The sequence below is a fragment of the Tachysurus fulvidraco genome, chromosome 17, assembly GCF_022655615.1.
Source record: "Tachysurus fulvidraco isolate hzauxx_2018 chromosome 17, HZAU_PFXX_2.0, whole genome shotgun sequence".
In the NCBI taxonomy this organism is placed as follows: Eukaryota; Metazoa; Chordata; class Actinopteri; order Siluriformes; family Bagridae; genus Tachysurus; species Tachysurus fulvidraco.
Genome location: NC_062534.1, coordinates 10,500,579 through 10,514,350, shown reverse-complemented (window position 1 = coordinate 10,514,350; position 13,772 = coordinate 10,500,579). Strand labels below are relative to the sequence as shown.

Below are 13,772 nucleotides of genomic sequence, written 5' to 3'. Positions count from 1 at the left end.
ATTTACTGCCTGGATTCACCCAAATGATGTTGTGTTCCCTTTTGAGTCTGGTTCCTCTCAAGGTTTCTTCTTCCTGATATCTCAGGGCGATTTTTCTTGCCCCTGTTTCCTCTGGCTTTCTCATTAGGGATAAACATTAACTTTCATGAGAAATTGAAAATATACAGGGTTAAATAAGACACTTTTTTTTTAAAATTATAATTCTGTTTCAGTAGCACAGCGCTGTGTCCCCACTAGTTTCTGAAGAAGCAACATTCCTGTCTGTTTCACTCATTGCATGCCCAGATAAATATTCAAGACAAGGCCAGACAAGGAGTCATGAACCCCAGTGGACTAAAACCTTTTGCATCTGGAAAACCTTTAAGCTTAAATTTAAAACTTTGTATGCATTGTTAAAAATTTCTAAATAAAAATTCAAATTTCTGTTATTAGAGACTGACATGCCATATCTTTATGATGCTTTAAATTTAAGAACAGTTAGTAACTCATTAAAATAGAAACACATTTCGTTTGGTTTAAATTCAGATTTATTATGAGTGTTACATTCTGTTAATGTTTGAATTGCAAGATACTTGATAAATGTTGTTTCAAATGCATGTTTATTATTTGTTTTTCTCATGTTAACCACAAAATTAATGAGTAATTATAGTATTTTATAATATTATTTAACTGACATTCATGATGTCTAACCCCACCCCCAAGAACAGTATTTCCAGGAATCCCCTTTGTAAATTCCCATGGGATTCCTGGGAAAACTGGACCCTGGGGAAAGGGAAGAAAATGTGTATTAGACAAAAGGAGGTAAGTAAAATGCATTTTAAATTTATACATTTAACCAAAGATTTTATCCAAGCAAATTACTGAACCAAATAGAGTAAAGTTACTGTATGTGCTGAGCTAAAATGCTGAATAATAGCAACTGGAAGTGCTGCTATTTTTACTCGCAAAATATTTAATCTACATTTTAATACTAATAAAAAGGTAATGCAAATGCTGATGAATGCTTACAGTAGCAGTGTCCCTCTTCCCGTGCTACAGTGCTTCATCTCAGACTCCCAACTGACCAGAGATGCAGCACTGCACCTTGGGCCTGAGGACTTGTTCACATTCAAACTGATTTTCAATGCAGGAGAAATGTATTTTTATCCTTGAAAGTGATAAAAGAATGAGTACAGTAACCCCAAGCTAAATGTATACTATATCTTTTCAAGTTCTTACTCTTACTACTTCCCAAATTGTAGAGCATTGGTTGTTGATTCTTTTTTGTACTTTTTGGATATTAAAATCTCTGCTAGGCCTCTAAACTTTGTCAACTGCAGCATTTACAGTAAAATATTTTTATCTCCAGTGGCACAAGTAAATTTGTGAGCTGTATTTCACTGTACCAGAGCACAACAAACCATATGCAGGGTCTTCACCTTCCCAGAATTAGGCATGCATTATGGTAACTCAACAACCACAGAAGAGCAAGATTGTTCCTTAACCAGCAGTAACATGAAGCACAACTGTGAAAAAAAAAACATAATTATTTTTAATTGATTTGTCTTATTATATCCATATTTAAAGTCAAATTGTAGTTTAATATCACTGTTTTATACTATCTGGCTATTTTAAACTAGTCCTAAAGTAATATAAGTTCAGTTAGTAAATTGTAGCATGTTTAATTAGTTTGTGTGTGTGTGTGTGTGTGTGTGTGTGTGTGTGTGTGTGTGTGTGTGTGTGTGTGTGTGTGTGTGTGTGTGTGTGTGTGTGTGAGAGAGAGAGAGAGAGAGAGAGAGAGAGAGAGAGAGAGAGAGAGAGAGAGAGAGAGAGAGAGAGAGAAAGAGAGACGGTGATAGACACACCAGACTTTACTGTTGTTATGGTATGTGGTATAAGATGGGTGCATATGTCACTGGCTAGAAAATAGTAACAAGATAATTGTCATACCTGCATAATGAAGAATTCATCATAAAATTCTAAAATCACTTCTTTTAATATCTGTAGTGTTGTAAATACTCTGGATTGGATTACATAAACAATGTATCTCCACTAACAAAAATAGCAGAGTATTTATGTTGACCAAAACTCAATAAAAAATGCAACAAAAAAGTTCCTGGGCTATTCCTGTGCATTCTCCAAGACACCAGAGAATTTGGAGTCTCCTTGAGCCCATATAAGGAATTCTGAAAGAATCTTATTTTGGGATAATGGAAAATGTAGCTGTGGTTGTGATAAACACTTCAACCTCTTATGGCTAGTGATTGTGGCAGCAGATGGTTTGTCACTGCTAAGCGTAGTTGTCCCTCCCCTTCTGTATCTGTGTGCTGACTGCATACATTCCCTTTTCTAGTCACAGTCAGCTGCAGTATGACATAAAAGGCAAAAAGGAGCAAAGGTGATGGAGAAGCCAAGAAATGAAGTCATTACCAATAGCTAAATGCTTATTATCGTGGAATGTCATTAATAAACATTATTATAGCCAAAGTGTTATATGTGACTAAACCGTAAGCATAAGCAAACATTGGCTTGTATGCAACTGCAAATATGCTATTGCTTGTGATGTCTTTTTGAACCACAAACGTTCTATTACTGTATGAAAATGCTGGAGGATATCATAAAATAATTGTTTTTATATATATATATCTATCTCTATATATATATATCTATCTATATATATATATATATATATATATATATAATTAGGCCCTGTGATATACATTGCATCATGTTATCTTGAGATTTACTGCTGTTCAAATGCTCAGATGTGGCTTGGTGCAGAGTGATCATCACCAAAAACATAGCAGATACAGTGTTTACATAGTCAGGGACTCTGTGCTGATAATGTAGAGCAAATGCTCCTGCACTTGCAAACATTGCCTTTTAAGGTCATGTTTTTTCTCATCTCCTCAAATAATCACAACACGAAACATGAGGGATACAGGATGATGGGCTAGCTTTTGCTAATTACAATATTTCTCTGCTATATCACATTTTAATTTCAGTTAATTCAGGTAATATACAATATAATGCTCTGCTTTCTGGTCTTATTTACTTGTATATTTTTGTTTTATTTTGATGTCTGCTTCTGTGTGATCTTTAGCTGTCTTAACTGGAGGTTTTTACATTTCCTGCACTTGGCAGATGTCCTTATCCAGAGCAATGAACAACAGTGCTTTTAAGTCTCTATCAAGGAATACAGTAAGACCAGTTCACTAAATTACAGACTTAGGATAGCATCACCCTAAAACTCTGTTCAGGGTGTGTGAGTTTGTTTTTGCTCTATAATCTAACAAAATTCAAATACCAAAGAGTTAAATCACACACATTGTTCCTTACATTGTTACATACTTATACAAATAATAAGGAACATTTTGCATCTTAAATTCCAATTTTATTTAGCTGTTACTTCTGCTACGTCTCTTTTTATCAGACCTATTGTTTGAGAAACCCGTATTTAAAATCAATACTGTAACGACAAAATATTGTTAAATCAAGGTTAAATCTAGAAGTAATGAGGATTAACTAATTAATTTGAAGTAATGAGGATTTCGATTAACTGGATGTGTGGAAACATTCCAAAATATATACATAACTTAATCCTAGCTTCTCAGTATGAAAATAACTTTTGTTTAATTGTGTCATTTAAATCTTTTGCATGAATCCCAAATGAAAAACCCAGACACATTTCTGTTCATGTGAAAATGACCCAGGGATCAGGGATTTTAAGGGGCTTGGGAAGGGGACCAAATGACAAGTAAGGGAAATCTGGGACTTTTGGGTCATGTGAAAGTGTTTGGCTCTGATGGATCCCAGACTTCTAGGAAAATAATGTGCTTCCTCTCCCCTTCATAGTCTCCAGTTCATGAACTTCCTTCACCTTACTGTCTAATCTATTAATATGTCAAATGTTCATTTAGTAACACATATTATATCTGTAAAATAAAAGGATTATTTATCTATCATCTGACCAGATATTTAATCAAGGAATGTTTCTATTATTTATATGTAACTATTCAGAACTGAGAGAAACATGTTTTGGTATGCACAGTAGAAAGCTGACACTTTTTGTGCTCTACTAGTCCTCCTCATTTTTTGTTTTACTTACCTACTTGATGCAAAATGTAACTTTCTTGAAATCTGATTGTATGCATTTGTTTTATATATCTATAAAACAAATGCATACAATCAGATTTCAACTGACAAAGACAATCTAATAATGCCTAACCTTCAGAAGTTGATGTGCTAAATCATAGCTACATCATAAAGTTTGGTTTTAGTGATTTTACAGGTTTCACATAACTGATATTTATCACAGTGGCAGATGAAAAAGTTATTGGCCATATATTGAAAGTACTCAAATTCAAATTTAAAATATACATTTACCAAAATAAATAATACTGAGTTAAAAAAATGTATAACAATGTGATGTGTATGAGGAAAACTTACCTTATTCTGGTCCAGTGCAGAGAAGGGAATTTATAAAGGTCTGCCTTTAACATACAGTCTAATCAAAAGAGTTCTGCTGCTTGGACAAATGTGACATTAGTGGAAGTATGTGTAAGTAGGCAGCTGTGTAGTTCAAATGGACCCTGCTATCTAATGATGGAGTTTTGCAAGAAAACCTCTCAGTTAAAGGATGCATCACATGGGGAGGAATTTTTTTTCTTTTACCTTATATGAGGCAAGAGGAAGGCATACAGTAATAGCAAAGGAAAAAATAAAAAGGGAAATCCTCCAGATGACGGTGATTGGCTCCATGTGTGTGAGCCTGTGTGTGAGCCTCCATGACCCCAGGAAGCGGCCAAAAGTGTATGAGTAGGAGAAGATCTGGAGACTGCTGCAGCTGGGGAGGAGCGTTCAACCTGGAGGTGGGTCTGGTTTTTCAGCTGTGGAATGCCCAATTGACAAATTTCATATTTCTTCTAAATTTGGAGATTTCTGTCCATACTAAGCAATCTTACATTTCTGTCTTGGCAGCCCTGACTGTGAGAACATGTGGAAAACATTAACAGTTCTCATTGTCATTGCATATAGAAACATACACTAAAAATTCCTGTAAAGTTACAATATTTCCAGATGGTTTCAATTAATGCAATTTTACCCACATCAGAGTAGTATTTATTTACAGTAAATAATTATTTACTTATAAATATTAAAGTAAACTGCTGTAATTCTTTTTCTAAATGTTACAGTAATTTTTCACTAATGTATTTATATTAGACACCTATTACTATATTTCAAGAATAGCCAAACCCCTTAATAATGTTTGCTATGCATTGCATTTTCAGCTTCATCAAACCAGGAAAGAGGCAATTAAATTCACACTTTGAAAAGTAAGAACGTTTTAACTGTCTTCTTGAAGTATCCATATTAAGAGGAAATGAACACTTGTACCTGTACTGTAAATTAATTTACAAAACCTTTACTACATAACTGCCATTTATTTGTAAGCAAACATCTTTCCCACTTTTGAGAGATGTATGAAGTTCCACAACTGCTGTTAAGCATGTAATAGCATGTCCATTGAAGTTTGAAACAGCTTCCTTTTCTGGCCATAAAATGAATTCAATACATTATTCTGTTGTCAAAATCATTCTTAAAGGCTATCCGAAAAAAATAAAATAAAATATAAGCTAAGCATGAAAAAGTTTGGAAGACATTATGTGAAGAGTTAATGCCCACAAAATGTATGAACATGTTTGTGATACACTAAACTATCTTAATCAAGTAGGACTATATTTACACATTTTCTGTTAATTTATTTCAGTAATTCAACTCAAATAGTGAAACTCATGTGTTATATAAATTCAGTACACACAGATTGAAGTAGTTTAAGTCTTTGGTACTTTTAATTGTGATGATTTTGGCTCACATTTAACAAAAACCCTCCAATCTCAAAAAAACAGTAAAAAAAAAAAAACATTTTTAGTGAATTGTTGGCTATCTGGAAAGTATGTTCATTTACTGTATATGTACTCAATACTTGTTTTTTTGCTTTAATTACTGCCTCAATTTGGCTTGGCATGAAGGTGATGAGTCTGTAGCACTGCTGAGGTAGTATGGAAGCCCACATTGGTAAAAATGATGTGTTGGATATAGTTAAAATATCTATGCACCATTTTTGCATCACACTTTTTAAGTAAACCCAACTTGGAAAAAAATTACTTAAAATTAACAAGAAAACCGTTGTTATATGTACTTAAATTTTTGGGTACACACAACATTGTTTATTTAAAAATATATGTAACATGATAGAATCTACTAAGTAATTGTAAGTTGAGTTAACTTAAAATTTAAGCTCATTTATGTTAAAAAAAAAGACAATTAATTGAGTTGAACCAATGTAAAATTTTAACTTATTGTAGATTATCAGCTATTGGTCTGCATACTGCACTTCTGCTTTAATGGGTTAAACACAGAGCACAAGTTCCTAGTATGGGTCACCATATGTCATGTAACTAAAATAAATTACACATGCAAATCACACAAAATAAAGCATTTCACTTTATTTTTTGAAACAGGCTGCAATGCAATGGTGAAGCCTAAAACCATACTTCATGAATGTACAACAAATGTGTCATATTAACAAATGAAAGTTCACTTCCAACATGACACTTCCTTCATGCTGCCCCCTTTGCAACACTTTCTTGCTCTGAACTAGAAGGAGAAAAAAACACTTTTATATTTAGTATGAATAGGCAAGACATTGCAGTGTCTTACTAACATAGACCTTTTCAGTAAAAGATTGTATATACTAAAATGACCTAATATTACACGGACCAGGGCGGGAACAGCTTAGTCCGAATTATCTTAATGTCAATGACTGCTTCTATCAGTCGCACAATCTCGTGCACACTCGTTCCTCCTTTCATACAATAACTTACTTGTACAATCTAGACTTTCATAAGAATTTAAGTAACACATTTCTAATTGTTGAAGCTAAATTCATAGCAATTCAGAAATTTAATTTAAAAAAGTTTTTTTCTTGACCACAAACGCATTAACACAAATAAACGAAATGTACCTTAAAATGACAAATCTTACCTCTTTTCAGCGTCTTCGCCTCTTTGCGTTTCAGAAAATATCTTCACCTAACACTACAAACAAGTGTTTATTAATGTCAAAACCTCAAAATCAAATATTTTGCTTAGTTTATAGAAAGTTAAGCTTACCCCTTTCCACCGTCTTCACATGTGCATCACCAGATGGATCCAGTTTTTTTTTGCATATCACGTGGCTCAGTCATATACTTAAAATATTATGTTATAGTTACTTAGTTTTGATGCAATTTTAATACTAGTTGACGTGACTTATGTTTTTTCATTATATTTAGGCATACACTTAGGTTCACCTTGTAACTTATATATTTATGTTACAGACACTATATATGCTAAGTAGAGGTTGGAAAGTTAAAATTACTTTGTTATTTGTGTTTAGTTTATTTATTTTTATAAGTAATGGTTGTTCAGCCAACGAATCGTTTTTTAGAGTGCAGGTTTCTTTGACAGTGGCCTTCAGCTCATCTGCATTTGGTCTCTTGTTTATCATTTTCCTCTTGACAATATCCCATAGATTTCTTTGAGGTTCAGGTCTGGTGATTTTGATGGCCAGTCAAGCACACCAAAACCATGGTCATTTAACCAACTTTTGTGATTTTGGCAGTGTGGGCAGGTGCCAAATCCTACTGAAAAATGAAATCAGCATCTTTAAAAAGCTGGTCAGCAGATGGAAGCATGAAGTGCTCTAAAATTTCTTGGTAAACGGGTACAGTGACTTTGGTTTTCAAAAAACACAGTGGACCAACTCCAGCAGATGATATTGCAACCCAAATCATCACTGTGGAAACTTAACACTGGACTTCAAGCAACTTGGGCTATGAGCTTCTCCACCCTTCCTTCAGACTCCAGGACCGTGGTTTCCAAATAAAATACAAAACTTGCTCTCATCTGAAAAGAGGACTTTGGACCACTGGGCAAGAGTCCAGTTCAGCCCAGCTAAGAAGCCTCTGATGTTGTCTGTGGTTCAGGAGTGGCATAACAAAAGTAATATGTTTTGTGTGTGGTGGCTCTTAATGCTTTTACCCCAGCCTCAGTCCATTCCTTGTGAAGTTCACCCAAATTCTTGAATCGATTTTGCTTGGCTACGGTTCTCTCAGTTGGTTTTGCATCTTTTTCATCCACACCTTTTCCTTCCATTCAAATTTCTGTTTTAATGTTTGGAGACAGCACTCTGTGAATAGCCAGCTTCTTTGGCAATGCATGTTTGCGGCTTACCCTTCTTGTGAAAGGTGTCAATGATTGTCTTCTGGACAACTATCTTCCCCATGATTGTGTAGTCTAGTGAACTAGTGAACCAAATTGAGAGACTATTTTGATGGCTCAGGAAACCTTTGCAGGAGTTTTAAGTTGATTAATTAATTGATTGGCATGTCACCATATTCTAATTTTTTGAGATAGGGAATTGATGTGTTTTTGTTAAATGTGAGCCAAAATCATCACAATTAAAAGTACCTAAGACTTAAAGTACTTCAGTCTGTGTGTACTGAATATATCTATAATACATGTGTTTCACTATTTGAGTTGAATTACTGAAATAAATGAACATTTTCATGACATTCTAATTTATTGAGATGCACCTGTATGTGTTGATGGTGCATATGTGATTGGAGGTATATGGAAGGGTGCTAAACAATATAGGAATAATACCCTTCCATATACCTCCATTCAGATATGTGCCATCAAGACATACAGGTGCATCCCAATAAATTAGAATGTTGTGGAAAAGTTCATTTATTACAGTAGTAGTAATCCCATAAAGCCTTTTTTTTTTCCAAACCTAAAAAGCATTTAAATTACAAAAAAATCCACTATTCCAGTGAAGTCCATCAAATCTCTCTATGCTTATGACACACCTTTCAGAACAAGAAAATCAAATAAAAAAATTGAAAAGTTAATTTATTTCATCACATAAACAGTACAGCGTGCAGTGAATTGCCTTGTGACATAGAACTCTGAAAAAAAAACAGCTTATGAAAACAGTACAATGGTTGATGATATAAACATAGTATTAATGTTTATAAATAAAGTGCATATGTGTGCAGTGTTAGTGTGTAAAATGGAAAATGTGCTGTGCAAAAAGTCCAGTTGAAGTTGTGAATGTTCTCAGTAGTTGAGTACTGCTGGGTTCAACGAATGTCTTGGTAAAGCAGAGGAAGTTGCTGTCCTGAATGTCTCTATGGAATTTAACATTGGCCCTAAGTTTGTCAAGCTTGTGACATTGGTTAACAGGATGCTAGACAGGTGTGCATGTCCACTCAGCCTGTTCCTTGAGGACACCACTTCAGGTCACATCCTTTGTTACTCCTCAGGATCTTACTCGGCAAGCATGAGTCTGGGTTTAGAAACAACAAAAGTTGAGTGGATTATATAGATATAAAAATAGAAATGAGTGACTCTCTCTAAGTGATGGTGTCCTAAGCAAAACAAACAAAGCATGGTTAGAGTATGCTTCCCTTTTACAACCTTTCCATTTGATTTGTACTTGGTCCAGATTTTAGACACAGGTGACTGGGAACAACCAACCTCTTTTACAACATTCCGTGAAGATTTACCTTCTTCGAGAAGTTTGATAATCCTCTCCTTTTTTTCAACTGACATCTCTCGTGTTGGAGCCATGAGTTATGTCAATCATCTTGGTTCAACGCTAAATCTTTTTTAACTGCAGACTAATTAGCAGTTGTAATCAGATACAGGTGTTTGTTTTAGAAATGCAATGTGCATGGTGCATATAATTTTCCTCAGATTTGTGAGTCCATATTTTTTTCCTCTGTTTGATCTGTAAAAACAGTTGTAATTGACTACAGTTATCTTTCTTTGTGTTTTTTTTAAGTGTTTTATACAGCCAGAAGTTTGGATTGTTGAGTGAAATTTGTTTTGTGGCATATATTTGCATGTTTTTTTTTTCTACACAATTAAACATTTTAATGAACATCGTCTGAGAGGGGTGATTCCATACTTTTTGCCAGGGGTTGTACAGTATAAGTAAGCAAGTCACTTTGGATAAATAAATGTATTTGTGTTTAATTGTTGGTAGCATCTAGAAGAAAGGCACTTTGGAAGTGGCTGTTGTTGCTGCTCAAATCCTAAAAGAGAGGGGCAGTAGGCTGCTTTGGTTTGGAGGTAAACTAGGAGCTTGTCATCAGATTGCCATTGGCTGTGAGGAACATCAAAATGGTGTGTGTTCAGAATTGCAGGAATTGTAAAATGTATGAGAGAGGGTAGAAGACAGAATTAATACAGGATATGACTGTTTTACTTTGTTATAAAGCAGTGTCCTTGTTAAGTTACAGGTTAATTCCATGGACCTTTCTGTAACCTCTCTGGACCTCTCTAAAAAGCAGTAAGGAAAATGTATTCTAATATTGTGTCTGTGCAGGAACTGAAAACACCCAGGCTGAGACAGTGTGGCAATATGTGTAGAAGTGGTAAGACATATCAAGATGTTTCCACCCATAGAACTTTCAAAATGTTTTGTGTTTTTCCACACATTTATGTGTAAAATCCATGGACCATTGTATGTGAATTTCCTAGCAGTTCTGAAATACTCAATCCAGCTCATCTGGTACCAACAACCTGTCACGTGCATAGAACAAAGTGGCAGAGGATCCAAATGCAAGTGAAGATTTTATTTAAACAAAGCACAAAGTAATCCTGGGCAAGGCAATGACAAGACGAGACGAGACAAGACACACGATCACACACAACAGCCATAAATGGACAACAACCGACAAAGAACATGGGAAACACTCAGAGTTAAATACACATGAGGAACCAATAACAAACCAGAACAAGAACACATGACTAAGAACAACCAATGAAAATGGGAACAGAATGACACATGACAGCATAACCAATAAGAACATGACACATACACAAGGCAGGAGGACATTGGGAAAAGGGAAGCAAGACTAGAACCATATCAAAATAAGACATAGAAAGCCAAACACAAGACAAAACACAAAACATATATTACACAACCATGTCACAGATAAAGTCACAATGACTTTTCTTTTCTTCTGATGCTTGAGGTGAACATTATCTTGAATCTCTCAACATGTTTCTGCCTTAATTTTGTAAGTGTATGTACAATATGTAGGTGTATATGTGTTCCTAGTGGATAGTGGATAGTGAGTGTAGGTGCTTCACTGTAAAGTGAATTAGTTATTAGTTAATTAGTCTCACAGAGATTCTCCCATTTTAGATATATTTAGTCTATAAATTACCTTAAAATGAGTCAAAAGTATAAAATGTATAAAGCTTAATTGTAGAGAGAGTTGGTAATATAATAATAATCAGGTTTCTAAAGGCTTAGTGCTGAATAGGTTGGCTTCTTATATTTGCAAAGCAATAACCTAAAGAAGGCATGTTAACAGCCACAACAAAGCTGTTCAATAATATAACTTTTAGTGAAAAAAAAAACATTTTATGAGCGTATTTCTAAATTGGGCCAGACAAATAAGAAAAATGTTCAAAGACTAATTTTCCATACCTTTCCAAGAATATAGTCTGCAATTTATCTCCATGAAACATTTTGAAGCAGAATTTGTATAACTGCAATATAAAAGCTGCTTTTCTTCTCTATTCAAGGACTGAAAATTCTATGAACATATTAACTAATTACAACATTTATTCCTGTATAAACTGCTTTTATAACCAAAGATGGAAATAGATGCAGCAAACTGTTTGTTTTAACTTATTCCACTATGAATACTAATTTAATTACACATTATTACACATTACTTGTGAGTCCATAAGGTAATCTTAAAATCTTCTAGTCAACACTAGAAGTGATTTATACCCATGCTCCAATGAGACTTAGTCATACAATGAATGTTTAGGTTAAAGTCTTTTATAGCCTATTTAAGAAATATTTATATTGTTATCCAAGTGCAAGGTTAGGCCAATACACTTGCTCTAACTCTAAGAAAATATTGTACATTGCAAGTATTATCCTCTAGTCAGATGTTGTATTCAAACTTACCAACACTTTACATTTAGACAACTATTCTAATAACACAAGTAATAAATATACATAAGTGCTCAATGGTAAGGGCCTGTATTAAGCAACATTTTTTTTCATATCCAAGAGCCTCTTTCACATTAACCTTTAATAAATTACTTCCACAATTTAGAAATCGACTAAAGATGAATTACCCCTCGCCCTCCTATATCTTTTAGCAAGTATAAAACACCCTGGGATAGCAGGTGCAGTCTGTCACAAAAAAAGTCTAAGATAATGCACTGTACCTTCAGTAAAAGGATTTAACAGCAAGGTGATCTCATAAAACAGATGCTATCAAAGCATGAAAAGTAATTCAATAAGCTAGAGCATTTGGCAGATGCCCTTATCCAGAGCAACTTGCATTTATCTCACTTATACAGCTGAGGGTTAAGGGGCTTTCTCAGGGGCCCAAACTTTGAATCGGTTAACATTCATCAGCTGAAATATACTCATATATATATGCATGTAGATAAGTATTCACCAGCAAGCACATGAAAATATTAATTATTGGTCATTGTCAAATGGCTGTACCAACGGATTCATGTTCAATGATGAAAAAGAGGTTGTTATGCTGTTAAGTTGTCAGTACCAGGACACATAGACTATAGAGCATTCAGATTAATTGGAAAAATAATTTCATAAATGGTGTAAGGACTTTGACTACATTGTTTGAATGTACTGCTCACCAAAGGCTTACAAACAAAATTGGAAAAAAAACATTAATATAACACACCCTGCCTTGGGAAAACACTGTAAAAGTTACTTCCGTCATAGGCTAAAGAGGTATTAAGCTCTCCTTTAAAACTTTAAGACTTCTACTATGGACTTCTTATCAGGTTGTGGATGCAGCGTGTTTTGTAAATGTCTGTGATAAATGAAAGAAACTCCAATGATCTTCTCAGCTGTCTACTAAAGGGTCTTGTGTTCCGAGATGGCGCAATTCCCAAACAAACAGATGCTCAGGATGTTCTCAGTGGTCCCTCTATAAAACCTAGTCAGGACTGTCTTGCCTTCTTAACCATTGTTGCATCAGTAAGCTGTATGGTCTGGTCTTTATCAGCAATCAATTGAAGACATTTTCAGGGAAGCATTAGTGTTGGGTCTATGGAGAATTTGCGCTGACCCAGGAGTTCCTAAGAAGCTCTCGGTTGCAAATACACTATAAACTGTTGTAGCCGGAGGGAGGGAGATGATAAATCAAGTAATTTTTCAATCACTATCCCTAATAAGCAAGAGGATCCAGGCTCAAAAGGGAACCCATCCTCATTTGGGTGACACTGGACAGTAAATAATGTAAATGTAAATAATGTCCTTTCTACAACCGTTTATAGTTGTGCAACTAAGAGCTCCTGTGGAACGAATGGGTAAGCACAAATTCTGAGTTCACCATGGGCCCAACACTTATTCCTTCCCATCATAGTCTTCAAATGATTGCTGATAAAGACCAGACCATACAGCTGACTGACAACATAGGTTCAATTGAGGCAATGCAATGAGGATAAGCCAGGGGTGATGTGTTCACATCTTCCGGTTCTAGTTAGGATTCTAGCTGCTGCGTTCTGGACTAACTGGAGCTTGTTTATGCTCTTACTGGAACATCCAGACAGGAAAGTATTACACTATTCCAACCAAGAGGTAAGAAATGAATGAACTAATGTTTCTGCATCATGTAATGACATCATATTTCTTATCTTAGCAATATTTCTGAGATGAAAGAAGATTACTTGTGA

General features: G+C 34.8%; 3 long non-coding RNA genes across 4 annotated transcripts; all 3 read right to left on the bottom strand.

Moving 5' to 3' along the window:
* Positions 1-509: 509 nt before the first annotated feature.
* On the bottom strand, positions 510-4,598 carry LOC113635852. Of its 2 annotated transcripts, XR_007138281.1 has the most exons (3): positions 4,429-4,598; positions 1,930-2,342; positions 510-1,505 (listed from the first exon to the last, which is right to left on the bottom strand). It is a non-coding gene; the product is annotated as an uncharacterized LOC113635852 (long non-coding RNA). The 2 variants fall into 2 exon arrangements; XR_003438914.2 differs by having other exon boundaries at positions 510-2,342; positions 4,429-4,594.
* A 1,870-nt stretch (positions 4,599-6,468) lies between these two features.
* LOC125139274 lies at positions 6,469-7,619 on the bottom strand. The gene is made up of 2 exons (XR_007138372.1): positions 7,027-7,619; positions 6,469-6,639 (listed from the first exon to the last, which is right to left on the bottom strand). It is a non-coding gene; the product is annotated as an uncharacterized LOC125139274 (long non-coding RNA).
* A 1,283-nt stretch (positions 7,620-8,902) lies between these two features.
* Positions 8,903-13,772, bottom strand: LOC113635670. Its single transcript, XR_003438886.2, has 2 exons — positions 9,593-13,772; positions 8,903-9,372 (listed from the first exon to the last, which is right to left on the bottom strand). It is a non-coding gene; the product is annotated as an uncharacterized LOC113635670 (long non-coding RNA).